This window comes from Bombus affinis, chromosome 6 (assembly GCF_024516045.1).
Source record: "Bombus affinis isolate iyBomAffi1 chromosome 6, iyBomAffi1.2, whole genome shotgun sequence".
NCBI classification, from domain to species: domain Eukaryota; kingdom Metazoa; phylum Arthropoda; class Insecta; order Hymenoptera; family Apidae; genus Bombus; species Bombus affinis.
Window position 1 is genome coordinate 12375834 of NC_066349.1, and position 26358 is coordinate 12402191.

At 38.6% G+C, this 26358-nt stretch overlaps 1 protein-coding gene across 3 annotated transcripts in view; it reads left to right on the forward strand.

Moving 5' to 3' along the window:
• LOC126917646 (protein rhomboid) overlaps window positions 1-26358 on the forward strand; it is a 488728-nt gene that overhangs the window by 329435 nt on the left and 132935 nt on the right. The window lies entirely within an intron of this gene.

Below are 26358 nucleotides of genomic sequence, written 5' to 3' on the forward strand. Positions count from 1 at the left end.
GCTCGAAGGATGCTACTACTTCTTCGTCGTTCTCGCTGTTCCTCTGTATATATCGCCTTTCGTTTCGACCCGGCATACCGAGCACTGAACGCGTTTCCAGTCATTGCTTATAGATGTGATTTCCCAGTCGGTCGAAAATTTCTCCACGGTTAGTCGCAGCTGCGATTCTTTCGTTTAACATTCCACCTCCGAGGTTCGGAAGCGTTCGCGAGAAGGCGCGCGCGCGATTTCAACAAAATGTAATCTTCAACGATGAATCGCGTGGAATACGCGAGCTGTCGTGGATTTCGAATTTTCCATACGATTCTGCGTAGATTATATCGACGTATTTCGGTGCACGTCGAGAATTTTTATACGAGACGCTTGTCACCTTCGTAGGTAGGACACTAAACGAAACGTATCGTCGCGTCGCTGCTTGATAATCAAATTCTTCGGAAGCGAACCTAACGTTGCTGCTTCGTTCCTCGAGTTTTAAGTTTTCGATGTACGCGCAGTTGGCCGATTTTCGTTCGATGCGTGAAAATTCAATTTATCGTAAATATACCGTAGAAAATACGCTTTTCGAATTTGGAGCTTCGAACCACCTCCACGGAGTTGATCGATTTCGGTGCCGCGTATAAATTGAATTTATCGTAAATTACGAAGGACCCACACAAATATCGAAAAATTCCATTTGCAAGTTAGTTTCGTAATTACACGCGTAGGAAAGAAATAAATACGGCTAAATAAATACAAATGAAACGAAGCTGTAAATACGAATAAACAGGTCCGATAGAATTTATCAGTTGCGTGAAAGAGATATCTCTACGAAATTGCAGAATTAACATTGCTTTTGACAATATAAAACCGGAATATCGTGAGGTAACGCTTCGGATATTTACATCTTCATCCCGCACCTGTAATCCTTAAAGCGTTTGACAGAAAAGTTTGACCGGTTCTAATCAAAGACATTCCGATCGGCAACATTCTCGGGGACATTGCAACGAAATTAATCACTTTTCCTTTCGTGAGTAACTCGATGAGATTAATAGTCACGGATATGTATCAAGGCGCCGGGTCCCTCGAGCGTGATCGATTCGACTTGTTTCTGGGTGCCATTCATAAATAATTCATTGTACCGTCGCGTCCGCTTGAGAGATCGGAGAAAGAGAAAGAGAGAGAGAGAGAGAGAGAGAGAGAGAGAGAGAGAGAGAGAGAGAGAGAGAGAGAGAGAGAGAGAGAGAGAGAGAAGCAAACACACACACAAACACATACACAAAGAAAAATGAAAGCGCGATGAGAACGAACGAGTGAATGGATCGAAGAATAAGTAAACGAGTAAGCGAGCGAGTTGAACAAGAGCAAAAAGAAAGATCAGAGGGGAGAGTTAATGAGAAAGAAAGTAGATACGAAAAAGGGCTCACGCGCGTGCGCGCGATTAAAGAAAGGCAACGAAGACGGATGAAAAATGAGGAATAGAAAAAGGAGGAAATAAAAGGAACAACGCCGACAAAGAAACGGAAATGCGAAAAATAGCGTGTACACAGAGATCGAAGGATAAGAGAATATAAGAAAATTGCGTAAAGCAAGATAAATGATTAGACGTGCAAACCTATGTACGTATCTGGTAGAGGATATTACAAAAAAACGAAGATTGGTAGGTAAGATTGATACAGTAGCTGTTTAAAAAAGCGAAACACGTCGGATGTAAAGACTTGTATTAATTTGTAACGTTAAAGATTGTTCAAACGTCAGATGGATAGGATTACGATAAAACGGATGAATGTATCGATGTTCTGTAGAAGATGTATATGAATTAATTATTGCGATTCTACGAATAGCAATAGAATCGTAGTTGCTCTGTGATATGTTTGTCTTTTTAATTTTCGAGGGATGGAAAATTTGTAGAATAGGAAATGAAGATGTAAAAATGAAAATTGATAGGAGGAACGAAAGATGGAAGGAACTTTTATGAGATAGAATTTTACCAATTAAAAGTTTCCATGTTTTATACATATTAATGTCGTCTGTAGTTAACGAAATTTTAATACTAATGAAATGTCAGAACACTTTCAACAGAATGTAACTCATATTAAGTGCTATTTAATATTCCGACAGTACTTCTTCTGTCGTAATTTCCATTGAAATATCTTTAAAGGGACTTGGCAATTAATATCGTAATTACGTAACAGAAATAATAATCGCTTGTTAAATGTTAAAGGTTTTAACGAGATGTTCAATTCGAATTGAATAGAACTTACATATTTATTAATATCGAACGAATCGTTGATTTTTCCATATTTTATAATCTTTTACACCCTTTCTGAACTCGTAACTTTCCTTGCTTCGATATATTCTTTCGAACAAGCCAAGTTCCGTATAAATAACTCCCCAAAGAAAAGATTTCTTTCCAAGTTTATGAAGCACGTTTGAAAGGCCTACGACCTGAAAGCAAACGGGAAATTTCGCGAGCAAGCTGCCTACCGAAAGCGATATAAAAAATTTCGAGCTATTAAACTGGCTGTCGTGTACGGAAAAGTCTAGGGGCTTTCGGGTATTCTCTCCTTCGAGCCATGAAACTACCAAATTTCCCTTAAGACGCGAAGACCGCGGCGCGTTGTAGAGGAGAGCTTGCATTCAAAATTCCATTAAAACTGTTTGAAGTTCTATTTTGCCTCGTTAAATGAGCGGCGAAGCACGCGCGTCTCTCGACCAAGAGAAAGAGGAAGAAAAAGGGAAGAAAAAGGGAAGAAAAAGGGGAGCGGCGGCGGCGTAGGGAAACGGTCAAGGATACAAGGCGAGAGATAAAACCGTCGAAGAAGCGGACAAACGACACGAATCGAAAGTAAAAATCGAACAAAATGTATTTCACTTGATCGGTACCTCTCCTTCTCTTTATTCCTCTTTCTGGTGCTGTCATCGTTTGATAGCATGAAATCTTCGAGCTAGCAAGGAGACATTCCTGCGCGCATAAGATAAGAAGAAGCAGTGGCAACCTGCAGGCAGCCGCTTTGCAAATAAAATATCGCTCAGGCGTCAGGCGGACAGAGAGGAGAAAAGAGATGAGAAAAGATGAGAAGAGAAGAGAAGAGAAGAGAAGAGAAGGGAAGGGAAAAGAGAGAAACGGGGGGGTGGCCGGACGGAAATATGACGAGACTATATTCCAGGCAGGTAGCGCGAGCACGCTTGGAATTCGATGCGAGTAGAGCCCTTAAGTCTCGCGGTCTTCTCTCCCCTTCTCTTCCTCTATGTCGTCGTTGCTGTTGAACCCAACGCCTCGACGCGTCTCGACGCCCCTTTTCTCGTTGCGATCCAACCACCTCGACCAAGGACCATGCAAATTTTCGTGGTGAATCGGCTGAAAGTGTAAAAGTGGCTGCACGACACCCCTGAGACGCGACGCCGTTATCCCTGCCGCTTCTCCCTATGAGCATCAAAAAACTAAGAATGCTTTATTGCCGGCGATTCCTCCTGCTGAGAGCGAACCAACGAATGCTCGTGCTAGCGGTGCGGTGAATCTGACGTGCAACCAGCTCCAACAGAGCACGATGACGAGCATTGATTTGTTATGCGGAGCAGCGCGGGTAAGGCAATCGATGAAACGTCGGGCCGTTGCTTTTTTGATTAAATCATTTTGGAATTATGAATTTCTCCTCGTATGGCTCTCTTCGAGATAGAAGATAAAGAAATAACGTGAATTTTAATTGGAAAATTGGCTAATAGGTTGTACCACGTTGGCCTGTAATATCGAAAGCTCTTTCTTCTTTAATTTAATCGATAGATCTCTTCTTTGATTCGAAATCGTGCGTTTTGGAATTCTGGCAATCGTCAGTTTTACCTGATCATATCAGTTTCATTTGAGCAAACCGATCTAACGATTAATTCCTTCGCGAATATGATTAAAAGCGTTTTTATGAATTCTATCAAATTCTTATTTTACGCTATAAATGTCCTCAAACTCCCTGACAGAAGAATACCAACAAAACGGACAAACTAAACTTTCAGTTTAAAACCTCGCGATCATTCGTTCTCCAAGAATTACGCTCTTCTATAACGATAATTCCCGCGGCCATAAAAGCAGCAGTTCCTCCGGAAGCAACGAACTCTGGTAATTGGAAAGTCGCGCGAAGACCAGCGTCTCAACTCGACATCCGTAACTCCCATCTTCCATGTATATCCGGTTTACGCGCACGCGCAACCACGTAAGAAACGTTTTTTTCATCGCAGTTTCCCGGCGGAGCGCGCTGAGAGCGGAAAATTTCTTCGAGAAACACGGCTATTAAAGACACAGTGGAAAGTAACAATTTTAACAATTACCACGGAAAGCTTTTACGTATAGGTACACCGCGTGCATTACATAAAACGTTTCGAAATTTCATTAGCACTGCAACGAGACACGACTGTCGTAGTTATATTGGTAACATTAAAAAAGAAAAAACCAACCTGAAAACCTATATATTTTGTGCATCGTGCAAAACGTATTATACATTGACATATTGAAACGTCGTATTACGTACATAATCGCACACGTATTTTATAAAACATTCTGAAATATGCAATTTGAAGATTGATTTTAAATTTTACCGCCGTAATCGTGACAATTGTGCCTGCGGAAGTGATTGCGGATTTTGTCATTAGGTTGTATTGACAAAATCCGCAATCGCTTAGTTGCCAACCCGATAGTTTCTAACTTGCCTAATACGACCGTGATAATCGAATCTCATTACAGTGCTAATGTTTCTAAACGCGTTATACTATGCGTACGATATATGCATTTCCAGTTAAATCACAAACTTAACCAATATGATCGTAATATCGTGGTTTCGTTACGGTTCTGCTCAAATTTCAAAATGCATCGTACGATGCACGTGATGCATTCATGAAAGGTATATTCGTGAAGTATGCAAACGCTTCTAAGCCACTGCGGATTTCTTTCCAACCCTCGCGTCCTTTCTCTCATTTTCCTCGTATCGTTGGCGCACAGAAGCGCTCGCTTTCTCTTTTACCCCCGTTGGAAAGTATAGCTGGAACGGTTGACTTTCAACATGGTGGATGCCCAGTCTTTCTCCGTAACCAAGCTGCTGAATATAACACGCAAATCCGTCTCGGAGGCGCGAAACAAAGATCCAAAAACCTTCCTCCGCACCCTTTAAATTTTCGTTAAACCTGACACAGTTAATAGGTGTGATTTCATTTGCCGCGGGCGAAAACGGCCAGAAACGCCGAGCCAGATTTTTTTCCACCGTGAAAAAACCATCCCGTGGCGCGTAATAAGGGGCGATCTCGCCGCGTTCTTTTCTTCCGAGTTAATCCGGTCGGAGCTTAATGTTTCTCGATTAAAGTGCACCTCTTAAAGCGAGCTTCATCCTCGCGCAGCGAAAGTGATTTTAATTGCTACCGTGTTACGCTGCTTACGCCGCATATTTTGTATAGTCGGCCGTTCGTTTATTTTTCTCGCGAAAATTATCGTAAGCAGCGGTGCAATCTCTGGTGCATTGTTAATGACGAGTGGCAAGTATACGAAATATTCGTTTTCGATGCTTCACTATGATATTACGCCGTTGATGCAAGGAAAATTCGTTAACGTTACGAATTTTCTTTCACCGATGCTAGTCTTGAAAACGGGGAACAGCGTGCAATAGCGAGAATTTGATAAAATTTGGAAGAAAGAATAGCTTTGAATATATCGATAGGTGAAATTGTTAAAAACTAAGAAAGACGTAAGAGGAGGAAAAGGATCAGATACTTATATTTGAATGAAAGAAAACGGCCCTTTAGTTTTACGTCAAACTCTAAATGTTTCGATTGTGCGAATATTAGCTACGATACTGAATGTTATTACATATATTAGCAGAATATACAGTTACGATAGAACTCCATTTATCTGAATCCGTCGTGGGACAAACAGTTCGTATAACTGGAGTTCATGTAGTAGGAGTTTACCGATTCCCTCCACCTATGTGACTTCTCGTTCAAATATAATGGGAGTTCACGTACGGATAAGTGGATTCAATCGGCAGGAGTTTAGTTAATCGAGCATCTACCAACTAAAATATCGTTTCCATAAATAACGCTTTACTGCATGTTGAGAAATACCATAACTATGGCTATATACATACTTTCAAACCATCGTTATTATTCCACATTTATTACTAATTTTGATGCAACGACAGTTTCGCTTCGTTTTATATTGTTCGTTCTTATTAAGAGAAAAAATTCTGTCTTCTCTTTGTTATAAGAGAAAAAGTGTAAAAATACGTCGAAATAGAAATAGTTTACTTTGGTAAGTAAAATTATATTCTTCTATATCGTTGCGTCATTCTTTAACGTCATAAATGGAACGAGAGAATTTTTTAAATTAACATTTTGAATTTCAGCTTAGCTCTGACGTTTACCTTTGGCACGATAAAAAACATATTGAACGTGCCAAGGTCAACGTCATGAAACGCAATTGACATAACTGATGGGATGTCTCTTGCTCGATTGACATAAATTGACATTATCGACATTTTCAGCTTAAGGAAATCGTCGTCGATTCGAAGCTGTTTATTATCACGCCGCGTACTCTGCAGATCTTTCAATCTTACAATTCTCAGAATTATTATATTCTACATTTTAAATAATATGCATGAAAATCAAAACTTTGATTCATCTCGCTATGTACAATTAAAAAAAACGAACGTGTTACAGGATTTCTTATTTGAATATTCGCGTACGTATTTAAACTGATCATCGAATTCCGGAAATCATTAACTTTACACGTACTGCACTTCCTTCAGTAATTAAGCGTCAAAATACAAGCATCATTAAGCCGACGAATTGTTCTTGAACGTTGATCCTATCCTCACCAACAATTTCGCCCGAAATGAAGGAAAAGCAATATGAGTTAATTAGGAACAAAGGCGAATTTCTAATAATTAGCTTCTCGTTCGCCGCGCTTCGCGGAGCTGAATTAATTTCACATCGCGGTAATTTCGATGTTATCATCCAGCATTTTTTCATTTAAATACCCCACTAGCGTGTTCTGCGTCATTTTTGCCATCAGATGCTTAGAATCATGTAGATCCAAACCTATGATGATAATTTTTATGAAGGAATAATTAAAACCTGGATTTTAATTAATTTTAGCGTGGAGGGAAGAGGAAAAGACGAAAAATTTATTTAACGCTGTCGTTTTATTTATATTATGTATTTCGAACGACAAGATTTATGAAACGATATTAAAAAGTACTCGAAATTTGATGAATATCACTTGTTTGGTTATGAGACAAAAGGATTATAACGATATTCGTTTGCTTTCATTCATCGCGTAATTAATGGTTCACAAAGATAAAATAATAAACGAAAATGATAACAGAGACAGGTATAACCCTATAATACAATATGTAAAGACGATATATGTTGGAGGTATTCTGTTAAATAAAATAAATATTCTAGTAACGATTATAGAGTTTATTAACCTTTTATCATCGTATATATATACAATTAAAATATTAAATTATCCAGATCTCTTCGTATAACTATTTTTTCGCATTCTTTAATAACGAACCACACTTTTGAACCGTATCTTTCTTATCGAAACAAAAATTAATTCTAGAACTAGCTACCTAAATATTAAATACGTTACACATAATTAATTTGAATTACAGCAATATGGTAAAAATAGACGAGTGTATGTAATCGTATTCCTATCTCGATAAAGGTAAACACTGGCGTTGCTAAAATAACTTGTACGTTTTTGGTAATTACAAAAGAAAAGATTTAATACCAATCATTTTATCGAGTTTGATAATCTCAGTATTAATCACTCACTCATACGTCATTCGTATCAAAATATTTTTCTTAATCGCTATAAAGAAAAAAAAAAAAAGAAGAAGAAATGATGGATACGGGTTTACTTTGCCATCGTCCCACATATCCCTGCTTACCCTCAAAGGGTCACCGCTCTCGCATCCCATCAAAGATCGTTTCGAACGACAAAACGAGAACAGCAAATTAGAGCTCGAAGACGATGGTGTACGGTTTCTGTCGCTTTGTGAACGCATGTCCTTCGTTTCCATTCGATTTCGCCACTGCGAAAATCGAACGTTTTCCTAAGCTTCGCTCGCAATTTTGTTACGTCGATTTTAATCAGTCCGGTTTCAATGAGACGATTAAAATACACACGGACGTATCGCGAAAAATATTTCGCATTGTCCCGGCTATTTTATCACTTTTCCCACGTTAATGTATCGTGCGCGGTGCGATATTGGACACCGTTAATTAGCTGCAATTTACGATCCATTGTTGAGCACAAAATACCAGAGCGATTTGTGAGCTCATTTTGAACAAAATATTGGGTTTGTCCCTGCTACTTCCGCGATTAGGGATACTTTTTTCGATGAAATATAGTTAGCAGGTAGAATGCGACTTTTGTGAAAATTGTTCGTACAGTTAAAGAAGACTGTTTCCGATATCGATAGAGATTCGATTATTTGAACTTGTTAGCCGGCTACTCCCTTAATCAGAAACTTCTACGTTTGTGAAATTACATATCAATAAGAATAATTTCAATTATATAGATCCTAATTCTTGTAAATGTAAATGCGACGTGATTTATTCCTATTAAAAATGTAGCAACATTTAAATAGATAGAATTCTTTCTCTGTTAGTATGTTATCAACTCGATATCATCAATTTCAGCTTGTGAATTCGTGATCGTTCAAATTAATTCTCCAAGAACTTAAACGAAGAGAACTTTTTGATTTCGACTTTCGTTACTACGATTCTCGGTCCATCGTGTGTTAAAAAAATATACCACCCGGTACACAAATGCATGTATCGTGCAGAGTTCGTAATCCAATTGCAAATACTAAAATTGAATTGCAAACAGCGGATATCTCCATAAATACTTTCAAGCAGAACTATGCGCCAATATATAAATGTACGTTTTGTAAAAACAAGGATTTCGCTTTAAGCTACTTGAAGAATCAACATACATTTCTCTGAAGATTTTCTTTACGCTGATCCACAAAGCTAAAGGAATCTTTCCTCGTTTCCGTTACGCAAAGGTACGGTTATCTTTCAGTGGTGCAGCGGCAAGGAAACGAAATTCCGTTGGCCCCGTTACAATTCTCCTGCAACGCGACAATGCAAAATCTGTTAATTGAGTTTGCCGCTAACGCGACAACGGAATTATAAACCGCGTCGGAGTAAAAGTTTGCTTTTCCCCCGCGGATGCGGCCAGATTTTTCAGGCTTCCCTTTCACACCCTGCTAGGCCGCACTTTGTAGGGATAACGAGCCCGGGCCCGATGCAAAAGAAGAAAGGGAACTTCGGATGAAATTCCCGGAGCTCTTTGATACCGCGTTACCGGAACTCCGGGATTTCTCTTGAAAAAGCTTCGCAACGCCTTTGAAGCCGGTTTGTTTGATCACCATTTATTATACTGCTTATTACCAGCCGTGTAATTGTCTACCTATTCGATCAAACGCGCCAATTTGCCTCATCGGCCACTGTTGTTACGAGAGAACAAAGTCGATCGTCGTTTCTCACTGCGAACGCCAATGTTCCTTTTTTTCTTTCCAAATAGCGTACGTTATACATTGTGCGGGTTTTTAATACTTTCGCTAGGACGGATTGTTACTGCGAAACTATCTTTAGATTCATATACTGAATAAGTAATGGATCATATAATGAAACATGTGTAATTAATAACAAATAAATACATCTAACAGAATATGAATCGAAGAGAGCAACACAGTGTACTTATTGTTCGACTTTTCTCTGTCGTTTAAATATATTTGCAAGATTTTAATTTTTCAAATGGAAATCAAATTTTTCTACGTAGCGCAGGTTCTGGGTAATGTTGTATATTCAACCTCGATATTATAAATTCTTTTCTCCGTCCATTTGAAAGATACAAGTCTTAATTGCGTGAAACACCTTGTATTCACTCGTATTTATTACATAAATATATATATATTATTATGCTTAACACATTCAGCACATTACGCTTAGTGTTTTACAATTACAATTCGAAAACAATGAACCAACAAATAGACGGTTTTTTCTTTTTTTTTTTTTTTACAAACCAGTAAGACTTATACTCGTGACTCTCGCCAGAAATCCTTAAATTCGTAAATTTTTATAAAAAAAATTGTGGAAAGTGCAAAGCATGTTTCATGAAGCTTTTCCCTGTACAAATATTTGTCCGTGGCATACGTTGAGAAATATTGGCGGAGAAAAACTCGCGTCGATATCACTGAAACCAACATGAAACGAAATTCGCTTATAAAATATACTTATAGATTATTTTTCATAAAATTTATGTCTTATCGCGTGAAAAAATATCTACCACGTTGAACATACATATTCCACGTAAATCAAACGACGATTACATTACACAGGGAAACGAGTACTCGGTTCGATTCGAAAAAAAAAAAAAAAAAAAAAAAAAGAAAAAATAGAGAAACCAAAAGCATAAAAAAAGAAAAACGAGCGCCACACGTATTTGAATTTCAAATACGCGTACGCTTCAACTGGATCAGTTAGGCCTACGAATGGCACCCCCCCCCCCCCACTTTGGGTTCGGCTGCGATTTTCACGATGATCTCGTTAATTTCATAGCCGTGGAAAAATCGATCGAGTCACGCCGTCCATTCAGTGTCCTGAAATACAAATCCGGCGAAATCCGAGTCGGTCACGTAGCGACGAATCCTCCAGTTAATAAAAGGTCATAAAAGGAGCCGTTGTAAACTGCCAGCTCGTGAAAAATACTTAGGTGTGCGTCAGTCGATGGCCATATTCAGGACCCGACACACCTGGTCGCCGTTCAAGAAGCCAGCCACACTCGAAACCGAGAAAATTTCTACGTTCACAGATACCATCATCGTTAAATTCGCTTTTCGAGATACAACCCTGTATGTAAAGTACCTGCGACACTTCGAAAAATCGTATCGTTTCGCTTATTAACCTTTTCGATCGCTCTTACGGCCTTGAAGTCAAACGACAGGCTACATAACGCGTGTAAAAAGGTTTTTTTTCGTATTACTGCTTGAAAGTGAGAAAATACTAGAATATTTCTTTTCTTTTTTTTTTTTTTTTTTTTTACATGGTGGAATTTGATTGTAAAACCAGAAGCAAAAATATTGGCGATTATACAAGATTTTGATTTATGATCGTATCCGTAGTGATATTTGTGTTCCATTAAAAGCACGGTTCTTTTGCACAATAATTTACTACGTAACTAGTAACGCTAGGGAATTGATAAGTAACAAATTATAGGTTATAAACCGCTGCTTCATAAACAGCTTCATAGTTTTATAATTTGAAGCTGAACAGGGCAATTATGTAGCTTTATGGCTTGTGTGTAATTTATAAAACTCACTTGTAGAACTTAATGTGTTTTATTATCAAACCTGTTCGCTAATGTGCAAAAAAAAAGTTACCACCGCTGGTAACCTGTAAAACTATCTCTAATGGTACTACTCGAATAATTGTGCAAGACATATCCATCAATTTAAATAATCAGTATATTATGTATTTATGCGTGTACGATATATTACTCTGTTTCCCTTCTTTTGTTTCTTGTAATCTATTACGTGAAACTGAATAAGAGGAAGGGACGATTAGTAAGTTTGGAAGCGTAATTTATTAGACGGAGAAAAATAGTTTATCTCGTAAGAAAGTTTGTACTACAATTTAACGGAGAACCTAAGGTAACAGCAATGGTACAGTTCGGTGGATTTCAAACGTTCGGCTTTTCGACGACGACGCGTGACAGACGTTCGTTAATTTCCACCAAGTGACACGCGACACGTAGAGCGAGTCGAATTGCATTTCTACCGAGTGTCTGCTTTTTTTGAAGTAGTCTGTCTCCTATATAGGCTTTTGTTTGGAAACTAGGAGGAACGACGTTATTAAGAGGATACGAGTGATGTTTCTACGTAACACGATACGTAAGATGACAAAGCTGTTCAACGTAAATACGATAATAATCGCAGAAAAAGGTTATTTCGGTGCCGTCAGAAAAGGCGTTGAAAACATCTGGAAAACCGTATCGCCATATAGCCAGGCGCTTTGAACTTCGAACGCCGAAAAAGAAAAAAAAATGTTTACACTTCTCCGCGCACATCACTTTTCCCGTAACGACGTTTCATCACAGATTTCCGTTCCCAAAGCACACCCCGCAGGATCCGATAGCACTTGGTCCACTTGAAGCCGCGCGACTAACAATTCCATTAAAACTTCCGTCACTTGCACACTTGAAAGAATCCACGGCGAAGCTACTCGAAACTTTTGCCTCTGACGACACCCGAGATTGTTCATGGATGCGAGAAAAAAACGAAGATCGAGAAATGAGTATGCGACGCGAGGAATAGAAGGACGTTTCGTAAGAAATTCTCGAAAGACGACAGAGAGTTACAGAGACAACGAGACAACGCGCACCGCGAAACGGCTCGCGATAGAGTGCTGGAAAATCGTCGAGCAGAGTTTGCTCGGTGGTACGGTGGTGACTCGCGCGCTTCGATTGGCCGACGCTCGCCCCCCACGGGGACCAGCCTCTGGAGCGGGCCAATCGGCGCGCTCGTTGCCTTTCCACGCAGTGAGACCGCGTGTGCACCCACGCAGGGTGGCTCGTGGCTCGAAGCTCGCGGCAGTCACTCAGTCAGTCAGTCACTCAGTAGGCCCGCGGTGCGCTATGAGGTGGGATCTGTGAACGAACGAGACGCGAGTTTTTATTTACACCCGTTGCTGCGGGGCTAATCTCGCGTGGAACAAACGAATCGTACGCCACCGCGCACAGTTCACTCTCACGCCGATAAGTCTCCATCTCGAGAAGGAATCGACGCGTTCGCCCCTCCACTAACCCCCTCGTCACGAGTCGATCCTCGTTACACATCGCACCAGTGCATACAAACGACCACGCGCTAGGCCTCGGATAAATTCACCCGTCGAAGATCATCTCTTCGAAGTTTTCACGTATGCCCCGGCGGTGCGTCCTCTCTCCCTTTGTTTCGCGATCCACGTTCACGCGCGAGCTCGATTTCTCGCTGCTCAGCTATCATCACCGATCGTGACCGACGCTTGTTGTTTTTGTGCACGCGACGACGACCACGACGCTCCTTCAAAGTGCGTGCTACCAAGGTGATCGTGATACCGCGCAAGACAATGTGCGTGACAGCCACGCCGCTCAGCGCGAAAAAAATACTGAAGGATAGTGCCAGGCATCCGGCAAGGACTAGCATCGCAACCAACGTACAGGTGCAAGGATTAACGGGGGGCACGAACAATGCCGGTGACACCGACAGGCCGCAGCATACGTCGATCATGTAAATATTCTTCCTTTTCTTTTGTCCTTTTAATTACCGCTTCTAATTTACCATTACCATGGTAGAACATATAAGAAGCGTGGACGTCGTAACTCGGAAATTCTTGAAATACCATCGTGCCAAATTCGATTTCGTCGATCCTCCTCTCCCTGTTGGCAATTTTTTATGTAGACCACGTGGTCGTTGGTTTTTTTCGACCACGTCCACAGCGAGTGTTATTTCGATGGCAAAAGCTCTCGCTTTGTGCTCGCCGCTGCTGACAAAAATATTATCTACGAGCTCTGTGGCGTGACTTCTTTCGACCGGCGAAAATATTGTTTCGAGTGGCCCGGATACGATGACATCGACAGCTTTAGTCGAACCGGCTAAACGCGCCTCGTTTCACGCGACAGTTCGTTTCTCTCTTGTCATTCTGCGGTCTATAAATGAACGAGAGAGCTCGCCACCGTTTTGTTTCGTTTAGTCCCACCGCGTTCTTTTGATATCGTTTTCGTCGAACCGAAGAACCAAACGAATCGCTATTTGAAATCCGCCGACATCTTTTGACACTGGAGAGCGATATCCAGCGATACGCATCGATGAAAACGCGTTCGAATCAGCTTCCAAAAATTCCCTTGGTTAGACACGTTTCGACGCGTTCGTTCTGTCAGCACCATCTGTCGAACGAGAAACGATCTTCTTTTTTTCCCTCGAAGACTAGGAAAATCGAGATGCCACGAAAAAGGCGTGCGTCGATTCGTCTTTTTTTTTCTCTCGTCGCTTGCTCTCGTTCCTTCAACCGTGTGCACGCTTTTTTCCATTCGCTGCATCGTGTTGCTACATCGTGATCTATTAGGCGTTTTAACTTTTTAACTCTATTTTAGATAAGATCTATTCTCTTGGCCTAGATCTACAATTTACTGTTTATAGGTATTATTTAGACATTTTAATGAATTTGTCGAGTTTTACTACAACGTATATAATTTAATATCAATTGAATAAGTAGAAGTAATACTAGTTACTTTCTCGTAGCTAAAATTAGGGCAATATAGATTGAAATTATGTTAATTGATTAAGTAAACTTCGTTTTTTTGGCCTGGATGTATAAATTACGGTTTATAACTATCAATACGTTCTCGTGAGTTTTACAGAAAGTTTACAAAAATATCGTATACAAGATAGTGAAGCTTCGATGAAGTAATATTTGCAATTGAGACAGTAAATTGTAGGTTGGAATTCCCTATTAAAACGTTATTTATAAACTAACCTCGAAACGCAAATGGTATTCGATAATTTGTTAAAAACAGAAAGTCATAATTATGGCCTAAATATAACAAAGTCAGCTTATATTTGTAACCACACTTTATCTAAACTCAAACTACAATTGCAGTTCCTCAGGCAGAAAGTTATTAATCATAAATATTATAAATCATTCGTCCATAGCTTGTAATTGACGTACTTGTAATAGAACGACTAAACTTAACCTAGATACTGTGAAGATTCCGAGGTGAAAAGTTAAACGTTATCAATCTGACACAGAGTAGAAAATAAACGGTATTGGAAGGGTTAGTTTATGGTTAATAGAAATTCGTGATCCTGTGAATTGATATTGAATCGTGTGTCAGCGCCTCCAGTAACGGTGTAAATCATCTTGGTATTGTTTACATACTCTGTCGTGGCGTTCGTTTTCAGCGCTAACAGCGCCACGAAACACGACTTGACGTCGAAGGTACAGAGCTCTGGCGAATCAGAAAATCAGATTTCTCAACAACAACCGATTAAATGATCGTCGATACGTTTTTACTATCGCGTTTTTTCAGCGACCACGAAATATCACGTCGCGACAATTCCCCTCCCCCTGGTTTCGTAGTTTTTTAGAACGGAAATATAACCTGAATGCGTGTCTGTAACGCAGGGGGATTAACGTTCTTGTTTGCGAAAAAGTCCCGAATGAAATTTTTGCGGACAAACACGGCATTTTCACGAACGAGTAAAATTTTTTTGAAAAAAAAGAAAGGAAGAAAGAAGACAAAGAGAGAAAGAAAAAAAATGAGAACAAAAGGGAACTAAATTGGCTCCTTGCGTCTTTATAACTTCCGCGATTTATTTTGCTACACGTTTTTCGGATTAAAAACGCTATCGAGAATTTCATTCGCGTAATACTTTCGTACGAGGTAGCGATCTCGCTGTTTCGTTCTGTTTGTATCTCATTATCCCCGTCGGTATTGAAAGCAGGAGTAGAATAGCATCTCGAGTACGTAAGTACGTACGTCGAGGAGATCGCTCGGAGAACTTGATTCCATCGAACAGCACGTGTTGCAGTAAAGTAGCATTTGTAGTGTTATTGTCCGATAGCGATGCCAATTTAGCGAACGATTCTTTATCGTGTTCCATGGAACATGAACAAACTGAATTTCGACTGGCAGATTTTTCCTGGTATCGTTGGTGCTATTTGCGTGCTATTTGCCTCTTGTCTGCTCAATACTCGTAAAAAAGTTCCGCTTCAGAGATAATTTGTCTGACGTTTGTTTCACATGTACCAATAATTTTCGTGACTATTTGTAAGTAAATATTCCGATAGTTATTTGCTGCATACATGGCCATCGATATTAGTACATATTTTGTGTATGTCTCGAGCATGCCTATTTGTGTATTTAGAATTAATCGAATCAATAGAATCAAACTTAAAGAGGAGCAACATTCTTTGTATTTTATCTATAAGATCAATAAATTGACGAACGAAGAATATATAGAAAGCTGAAAGTAACGAGAAAATTGTTATGGTCACAGAGTTAGGACTGGTTAGCGGTCGGTTGACGTTAAGACATCGCATGAGAAGATACGGAGCCGGTATAACGAGCAACTTTTTTGCTTAGCGTGTGTTTTCGTTTCATTCGGGACAAATAAGCGAGTGTTTCGTGCAGGAACGGCCAGTCGTCCTACAACGGCCCCGACTCTATTTATTTTTCCATGAAACGACGACACGGTCTCAGGGACAATAGGATCTTACGAAAAGAAAACGAGATTACACGGCGCAGCGTGCTCATGAGAACTTTGCGACGACGATGCGTTCGCCAATGCGTAATGATGTTGTGCGCATCTAGCTAACGATTTCTAGTAACGATTTCATGTAAATTTGTTTGTTCGAACTGTCGTGAAATTCCCGTGTATATAAACGGGCGTTCGTTTGTGATGGATACATTTCCATAACAATAAAGATGTCGTAGTCTTCTGTGAATTTATCAAATATTACATATTGTTGCGCCATAGTTAGGTTAAGTTAGAATATCATTTATAAGGAGAAAGAGATTTCGAGTAAGTGAACTGAGATGAAATATACCTATGATTCGGTTGCATCAAACTATGAAACACGATACTGATGTTTCGAGGAAATAAACTAGAGTTAAACAGAAATAACACGTATAATCTATATAGTCGTATGTTATTATTATAAAACAGATAGCTAACAATTTAATTTATCTTAGAACGTCCAAACTCGATACCACAGGAAGAATAGAAGAAAACAATTTCTCTAAACTCAATACTAATAAATTCTACTCTATTATATACATTTTATATACATTTCATCAAAGATTAACACAATTATTTATATGTAATAAATATAATTTCGTGTTATTTAAAGAAATACTACGTATAAATTGTTCAAATTTGACAGAGTTAAATATTCGAATTGATTAATTAAAATTTTAGTAGGAATGAGATAGCGTCGTAAAATTCAGCCGCGAGTGTTCGGTATGCGAATGAATATAATAGTATTTTGGATGGGGGTAATATCGGTGATCTGGTTTTGGTATATTTACGATAATATTGGTGGCGAATGATAGAGTTGCTGACAATCGTTAGACACTAATAATCTATTACATTTATGCGCGTCGATTTGTCGTTTACCAACCGATCCATTTCGCATCGGACAATACGTTATTATCGGCACAACATGCGAAACATGTCAGAAATTATTGCGGTGACCTACATCTACCGGTAAACCATCGACATTTCAGTCGGTATAGAATCGTGCCACCCACGCATTGCGGCACTCGTAAATAATTACGTCGTATTTAGACAAAACGTTAGGGGATTCGTCGGAAAATTGTCGCGGCTTCCGACACTGCTAAAAACTTCTTCGCTGATTCAACTTTTATAGGGTAGTTTAAGAAATTGCTCGAAATTTTCAACTATTCTATAATATATCAAATCTGATGATACATATCGTAACTTTTCCAAGAAGTTTCGATAGCAAAAGTAATTAAATCGCGTGGAAAGTTTCTGACAATCGATATTGGGGGTTCTGTTGCGTGTTTCATTGGAATGGAAGAGAATTGCTTATTATAAATCTCTTTCGCGCGATGAAATTAGTAAATTGAAACAAATACTGCTGAACATTAAATAGTTTCTTTTCTAAGGAGAATCATGTTAGATTCAAAATTTTCCATCCATCGAATTCTATATGCCAATAAACGTAAGTTTTCGAAATTCAAAGAGGACTAGAAGGAGGACTAGAATTTCAAATAGGCGATGCTTTTTAAAAAGGGTCATAAATGGAAAAGAAAAAAGACGTTATAAACTAAATTGCGATTATCCCAAAAACGAAAGTTTCTGCTTATCGAATAATTTACGAATGAAAAATATCGAAGAAATATCGAAAGCTTACGCGTAGGTTTGATGTTATTTAACGATAGATCCTCCCACACCATTCTGCTTTCTTTAATGCATATCGCAAAGAGGCACGAACCATTTTCGATGATTTTTCCTCGAATTAAGGCGCAGTGACAATTCGAACGACCAAGTTTTAGGCAGAGAAGATTTACGATGTACTCGGAAAGATTTTTCTTTCAGTAATAATTTCTTCATTGTCACTTGGAAAAGTTCATAGTGCGACAGGTATTCATGCATTTGCAAATTGAATATACGTCATTCGCCGTATTTACTTGCCGGTAGTTTGCCGGGTATTCTATTTGGACGCGCAGCTCTGTTGTGGGTTGTAGTCTCGAAGAAAATACGAAACTTTATTCCGAATGGGGAATGAGAGAGAATAGAAAGGGAAGAGCATTTCCAGCGTTGGAGGAGCTGCGAGACATAGAGATCGAGTTTTTCATGCTGTCCAAGTGAAGCTGATATTTCTGTGTGTTACGTATGTATATGCTTCTTTTTCCGACAAATTTGAGACTCGTTGCTTGCCTGCGAATTTATTAGGGTGCTACGGATGTTGCTCGTCCTAAATGAAAATCCCTTAAGATGTTCCACTTTGTTGGAAATTCCGCTGTCTTTAGGTATTACATTATTGCTTTGTGTCGGGATAAAGTCAAGCGTCTAGAATGTTCGGAACTGAAAAATTGCCTTCTGCCTGCAGAAACCCACATTAGGTATTAAGTTGGGAATTAGGCTTGCTGCCTTCAATAACTTCGCGAGCCTTTTCTTGAAATATCTTTTGTCTTTTTCGGTGATGGATTTCTTCGAATGGTGTTTACAGGCTTCTAGAGTATTTTATTTCTTGTCTGTGTTTTTCGAATAAGTTTTGTAGAGATCATAAATGACGACAAAATTGCAGATACCATATTCGGTGAACGAGGAACATAGAGATGAACATCGTACCTGTAATATTCAAAATTTCGCTACAAACTCACCGAATACGGTGGAGAAACAAATTTCCTTTGCAAGATGTTAATTACGCGAACGAATCGTCAACGGTCGGCGAAATAAAAATACGTTGAAATAATTTCGAATAAGAAGACCGGAGTGTCGTAAATGTAGGGATCGTCAAATCTGCGCTACCGAAAGTCGGATAAATCCTTGAAAAATTCTCGAACGGTACGCTAGTAATAAATCGACCTATCGACAGTAGTCCGTCTCTTCTCAATCTTATCGCATAAATTTTCTTTCTCTCCTCTCTATCTTCATCCGCCACTTTATCCATCTTTTTCATACTTCGCTTCGATCTTTCGTTTCAATCTCACAATTATTTATTTCGCTTCGCTCTCTCGTCCTTTCTCTCGCTCTTTTTTATTCAACTGTACGCTCGTTTCAGTTTTCAACGTTTCCCTTTTCGCTCTGCCCTTTCATCCTTTCGAACTTTCGGCCGAACCCGGCGGGAAATTCCATTTTTGTCTCTTTGACGTTGCGTTTCCGCATTCAGCTGCGAATTTCAATGTTACGTGGCTGTGTGTTTACAGTTACGCTCTCGATCATCGAGCCGAGTTAATCGGCCTAATAATTTGCCTCGTTAAGCTACCACCTCGCTATGCCCCTGTTCCTCCGTCTCTCGCAAACCCCTGTTCGCCGCCCTACGCGGAGTGTTAAGCCTCTCGTATTTAATTATCTATTGCAACAGGCCACGCGCGAGCGCCAACGATAAAACAGCTAATGCTGCTCGTACGGTAAACAAGTATCGCTGGCATCGTTCGACACTTTTCATCCCCGATATCTACAATCCTCTTGCAAGCGTCGTTAACGTAATAACGATAAATTGAATGGCGCAGCTGCGAGTTTTGGTCTCCTGAAATATCATCGGCTGCATTTCTAACGAAGGACGAAAGAATACGTTTCTGATGGAATTTTTAGTCGCGTAATATACAACGAGTTGAGCTACGGTAGATTAATTATCGATTAATGTCGTGATTGATTAATCTGAAAGAAGAAAATGCAGGGAATAATGTTTTATGGGGAATTAGGGTGTAAAGTGTTAAATGACGTTTGTGATGACATTAATAGATATATATTAGTATTTCGTTGATGTTTCGACGTTGATAGCTGGTTAAACCTCTTCGTTAATCGATGCTACTACGTTTATTAACGATCAGTCGATGTTTCATTTTAATGGGAACAGTAAAAAGTATGTAACGTTATATACACATTCTTGTAACATGTTTTTTCCCCATAATGGTTATTCCGTTTCACGTTTAAATAATATACCTTTAAAATCAATTTTTTTTTTATCGAGAATCATGATTTTCGAGTTATAAAATATATGCGAATATGTTTTCCTGCCAGATGAAATCCGACAAATTTGCCTCTGTTCCTTTCCTTTTTTAAATACGATCAGCGATAGAAGTTAAACAAAAATGATTCGCATTGAAACGGGGAAAGTTAAAATTAAAGATCACCGATATATTGGGTCATACGACAAAATTTTATTGAAACGCGTTTACCGTTCACAGTAAATCACGAAGGATTATATACAATTTACTTCGATTTCTATTTCTGTTTGGTTAAAAAAAAATATATTTGGCCACGGTTACCGCTAAATATTATAAATAAATTTCGTTATTTTTCGTTATTTTATAAAACGTTGTTTATCTTCGGCATCGATTCCTGGCAATTAATGTAGGATCCGTTAAGTGGAAACAAATTTGCGGTAGGATAAATACTAGTGTTTCTCGATCGAACAGTTTCACGGAACAGTTTCCAAATATATATACGTATTTCCTTCCCCTCTTTGAATTACCGGGCTATCGATAAGCGTACCGTTGAATTTTGCAAACATTTTCGGAACGTGCTGGTTCTTCGGTGACTTGTTATTTGGCTATTTTCCATTTGTTTCCGGGCAGTGGAAAACAAACGAAAGCGAGGAGAAGGCAATAATTCTAGTTTGGAAAATTTGGCCGCGCAGGATGGAGCAAACAAGCTATAAATTACGGAAGCGCGCAGTTCTTTTTTCAAATTCCTGTCATTGACTGACGGCCAGCGAGAGAGACGTATCGTTCGATTTAATTAAGTTAACGGACGAAACAACGAGTACTACGATGCCGTTTCATTGGCATCTAACTAAAGCCACGCCCATCGTTTTTCAACTTCGATTAGTTTCGTGCGGTTAGCTTAAATCGATACTTTAAAATTTAAATAAGAAACGGCAGACGCCACTTTATCGTTACGCTCCTATAAAATAAAAACTGTGGGTGGTTTATTCGTTTGTCCTGTCTCAGAAACACGCAAAATATTTCATTTTTACGCGAAATCGAGATTTATTTTTCCACACCCACGTTCGAACGTTTCAAACTATGTAGCATAGAAACGTCTGTGATAAGTTAAAGAAGGATTTACATATTTATTTGAACATCTCTTTCTTTACGCCGAAGGGATTAAATTTTTCTTGGTTGTTACTTCTTTAAATTTTTCCAAATATTCGAAAGTTCATCGAGTTTAACGTAAATCGGAGAGTAAAGAAAGATGATGTTACTAGTATTAATTTTGTAAATTCATCTTCGAATTTACTGTTATTTATGGCATTTCCGTGGGACGAGTGAACTTATGAAACCTAAATCGTCTGTTTGTTGAAAATTAAACATTTATTGTATTATCAATTGTACTAATTGCGTGAAAAAATTTAATGAAGTCGAGTAATGTATAAAGAGAGTCGATTAGCTTGTCTTCTGAAAGGCTCGTACCTTTTTCCCACATATTTACCATCAACATGAAATTTCTCTCTCATTATAGCTACTTAATTAATTACAAATTAAAGATACTTATATAATGTTTCATTCGAAGCATTCTTCTCTTCGTCAATTAATTTGTTTCAGTTGCTGCATTGTGAAATTGATATTTCGATTCGTTATAGCAAGAAAATAAAAGTTTCCAACATCTCTGCAAACAAAGGAGAGACAGTATCAAACAATTTTTAATTGAAGGGCATCGATATCACGAGCCGCTTCTCTCTCTTTATAGCCGTGCAAAAAGTTTCAAACCTTTTATTTAGACAATTGATACCGTTCACACGACCATGCACATTACTTCGTTATTTGCCTGGCCCCTAACTTTCCTATGTAACTCTCGTGACAGGTTTCGTTTCAATTCACGTATCACGCAATCTCACGTAAGCGTAAAATTTACCCCTTTCAAACTTTCGAACCGATATCCTCCTAAAAGTTTATCCATTTTTTCCATTTATACGCGCATAATACACCGACGAATTTTAAACGAGAGAAATTTAGACACTTTGCGTGCTCGTTCGTTACGAATTATCGCAAAGCCTAAATTTTTACGATTGGAGATTGTCCCACGATCTAGCAAATAAAATAAATTAATGGAAGTTCCACGGATGATGGTAAAGTTTCACGAATAACAATAAATTATAGTCAAATTATACAATGAGAATGTTCTCCTATTTAAACACGTAGAATATACCGATAAATTTTGGACGCAAGAACGTAGACATCCTACGTATATTTGTGTGAATTTAATTTTGCAAAATTTTACCATTCGAAATTCTTCCATCAAATAAAATCAAATCTAATGGCGCAAGTTCCAAGAAAGATGGATAACGATGTTTCGATAATGAACGATAAGTCGATGTTAGGACGACTGCATCGAACGATGGCTGTAAACCTTTCAATTTCCCAAAATTACCAAACAACGAAGTACATACTGTGCATAAAACGAAGGAAAGAACACGGTATCCGTTATCCGATATTTCTCGCAACACAGCGGAAACGCGTAGGAATACGAATTTCTTTTGATCCCTTCTTGGGCTCGGTTATAAAATGGATATATTTCAATGTGCGTAGGAATCGCGGCTGGTTTTACGGATTGTCATAAATGAGATATAGGTGACAATAAAATCTAGTTACGTCTTTATAGCTGTTCAATGATATTCCCTCGAAGGAGGAACATGAACACGGCCACACGACTTTCCCGCGGTTTTTCTTCAACGTCAGGCGCATACGAAATCTATTCCGTGTGCATGGGATGCGAGACTGCCTTGTAAGTAGTAGTCTGATCGATCGATATTCACCTTTAAAAGAATTCTCCCTCTTCGAAGGACTCGTTACATTCGACCTTTTTTAAATTCTGTCGCGATTCTCGTCCATTCCAAGACGATGATATTCTTTAACCACGATGGAAGTACATTTTACGCAAAGATCTTTTACCCTATGTCCTTCTATCTGTTCTTGTGAAATTTAACAAAAGACTGACTACGTAATATGTGAAATTTCTTTCTCTTCCGTTTAAAGTTTTCGCGACCGAGACGATCTATGGGTGGTCGTAACATTTTGAAGATTATTAGAAATCGAAAGAATAGGATCGTCGTGGAAATGTTTAAATCGTTAAATTTAACAATTTGGATATTACTATTCTGGATACATTTGGATCGAATTCCTTAAATTCGGTTAACGAACCATTTTCGTCCGATCTACATTTCACTCGTTAGATAAAGTAGAATGTTAGAGAATTAATAATGTTCTGGAATTTAACTCACATGTGTATTTCAACAGTGACATCTAATATTTTCGTCGACTGTAATTTCGTCTTGAGTTATACCGCTTATAAAAGATAAGTAAGAAATTATTAAGAATGCGCGGATCGGTCGTTGCACTATCGTGTAATCTATCATCCGCTAAAGGCAACTAGAGCATACGACGTAGAAAATTGGCTCCTCGATCGTTGATCAGAAAAGAGAAGAACGTTACTTTGAATTGTACGTCGAGCAAAGGCTACTCGAGATATTTGAACGCAGTTTTGGAAAAGATTTGAAAGATTGAAATATATGTGATCACGTTGTCCTTTCTCGTATCTTTATTCCTTGTTCAATTATTTCATTTTGTACAGAAACTGTACACGTGTAGGATTTTCTCTGTAATCGTTTCGCAGTATCAATAGAATTTGGCAAGTTTTATTAAAAAGTAAAAGTTTAGTTTATTGTAACTTATTCGTCAATATTATATTATTATCATATTACATTGTTAGCTATAATTTCTTTTTGCTCCACAAAACTACTTGTCAAATTAAATAAAATAATCGAACAAGCCTATTGTCTGCTAAAATCTTCGTGTAAATCTTCAAACTCTTTTCTTTCCGTATAATCGAGATAAATGAAGAACAAAAAAGGTTAAGGAATCGTTTTGACGTCTGCGACGTTGTTAAATTATCCAGAAAATCGTCAAACGAGACATCGAGTTCGTTCGATCTAAGACTTCCGAGGTCCATAAAATGTTTTCGAACGAACATGAAAGAACTTAGATATTCTGCTCGCGAGTTTCAACCCCGTAATAATCGATCGATGATGCAAGCGTTCGACACCCTTTTGTCGGTAAAAATTGTTCGCCGCACCACCCATTCGCGCGCCTCGATTTTATTTTTTCATCGAATCGAACAAAACGTTGTCGCACTTGACGATCTTCAGCGCGATGACGTGATTTTATCTGGCTACGAGAGATCGAAAGATGTCATTCGCCGCTTATATTACGTTTATCAATATTTTTTTACTGATCTGCTCCTCGCTGCTTTTTCCCATTCAAATGTTTGTAGAAAAAGGAACAGAATTTGCGAGAATTAAACGAGCAAATAATAGAGTGAACTCTTTCGAAAAATATTTATTTTCATTTATCATCCGATGATACATTAATTATGAAATGTAATATCTTTGATATTCAGCTAGAGGTAATTTGATATAAAAATATGAATGATAATAATGTATCGAGTATCAAGTTTTTATTTTATGAAACTCCTATGCTCCGAGCCACTATACGTTTCATTTTAGACATTTGGCGTTTAAAATATAAAACACGATGAAAATCCACTAAATTGCTGTTATCAGAGATAATTAAAATCTACTTTCAGTCGTCTGTTTGACAATTACTTGTCTCGCGTTTCTGTCTCCTACGATAATCCCCTTTTAACGTATTTTTGTTAGGTATTTTTGATTAAAATTTCTATTAAAAAGGTCCAGCTAAAAACGTTCTCTAATTTCATCGTTACAGGTAGCTTTCGTAATTATTCTTTGCCATTCATGCGCGTATAAAATACGATATTACAAAATACACATTTTATAAGCAATTTATTTAATCAACTTATAAATTGTCGGAACGGGTGGTATACGGCGAATGTTCAAACTCAATTTTCTCGGAAATAAAGCCAGACACAAAACAATGTGTTGGTCTACATTTTCGATTTGTTTTCTCATGTAGAATTACTCCCTTGCTGGTTATACCATCAGTTATGTACTCTACTCGACACGTTTGCATTGTACTACCTTTATTCACAATTGAAAATTTAGATTTAGTAACCTTGTACTCGTGTAATATTTCCTTTTTTTACACTGTTCTGTTTCTAGACTCCATCGATTCGAACAGTTACAGGGAATACTGAAATCACACACGACCGGAATTATCGATTATCCATAATAATTTCTTAATTACCTACGCTTCTGCTCCAAAATCTTAGGAAATTTATATCAGTTTCAAAATAAGAAAGAGCTAAGAATACCTGACAGTGAACCTAACAGAGAAATCAAGAAATGGTACTTACCCGATAAACGAACTATACACTGAAAATTAAAAATTTAAAATTTAAGATTCGAGTAGAGTGTCTACATAATAAATACCAAAATTTTACCAAAAATAGAAACTGTCCAAATACATTGGCTGGTGGAACCAGATTTAAATCTGTCTTAGCTCGTAGCCGCTCGTTTCGCACAGAAACAAAACTGTCCTATCGATGAAAATACATTACCGTGCAGAACTAGGCATATTTGGTTTAATTATATCATCACAAAGCGTGGTAATTTAATTACAAACTTTATAATTCGTACTAGGGAAGCTTTAAGACCAATCCGACGCCCGCATATAACAAATACCAAATCCTCCATCAGTTTTCATCCGCAAAGTTTTCACGCGGATTTCCAAAGGCGTCCGCCTCTTTCGCCCCAATTAACGATGCTTTCGTTCAGATCGGTTGCTCGCGCGATTTCAAGAGCTTTGCACTGGCCACGAGCACAGCTGGTGCAAGCGGGTGGCAAAAGCGGAGCCCCGAAATAGCAAAGAATAGGACACAGCTCTAGGTGAGATAGCGAGGGACGAAAGGAGTGGTCGATAGAAGAGGGTAAATAGAAGGACTTGTCGACAAGGGCCGGTCGAGCTTTCGGCGTTGAAGCGCTTTTGAAAAACCTCTCGGCCGCGTTCGAGGCGTTTCGAGTGGTGTGCCACCAAGAGAAAGAGAGAGAGAGGAGGAGATTGACGCAAAACTGGAGGTTACCGGCCCGAGGACAAGCTGCCACCTAACAAGTGACAATTACCGGCGCTAACGAGCGTCAGGTCGTTCGGCTTCGACCTGTTTCCTGGCTCGGTACGCGTCTCGACGT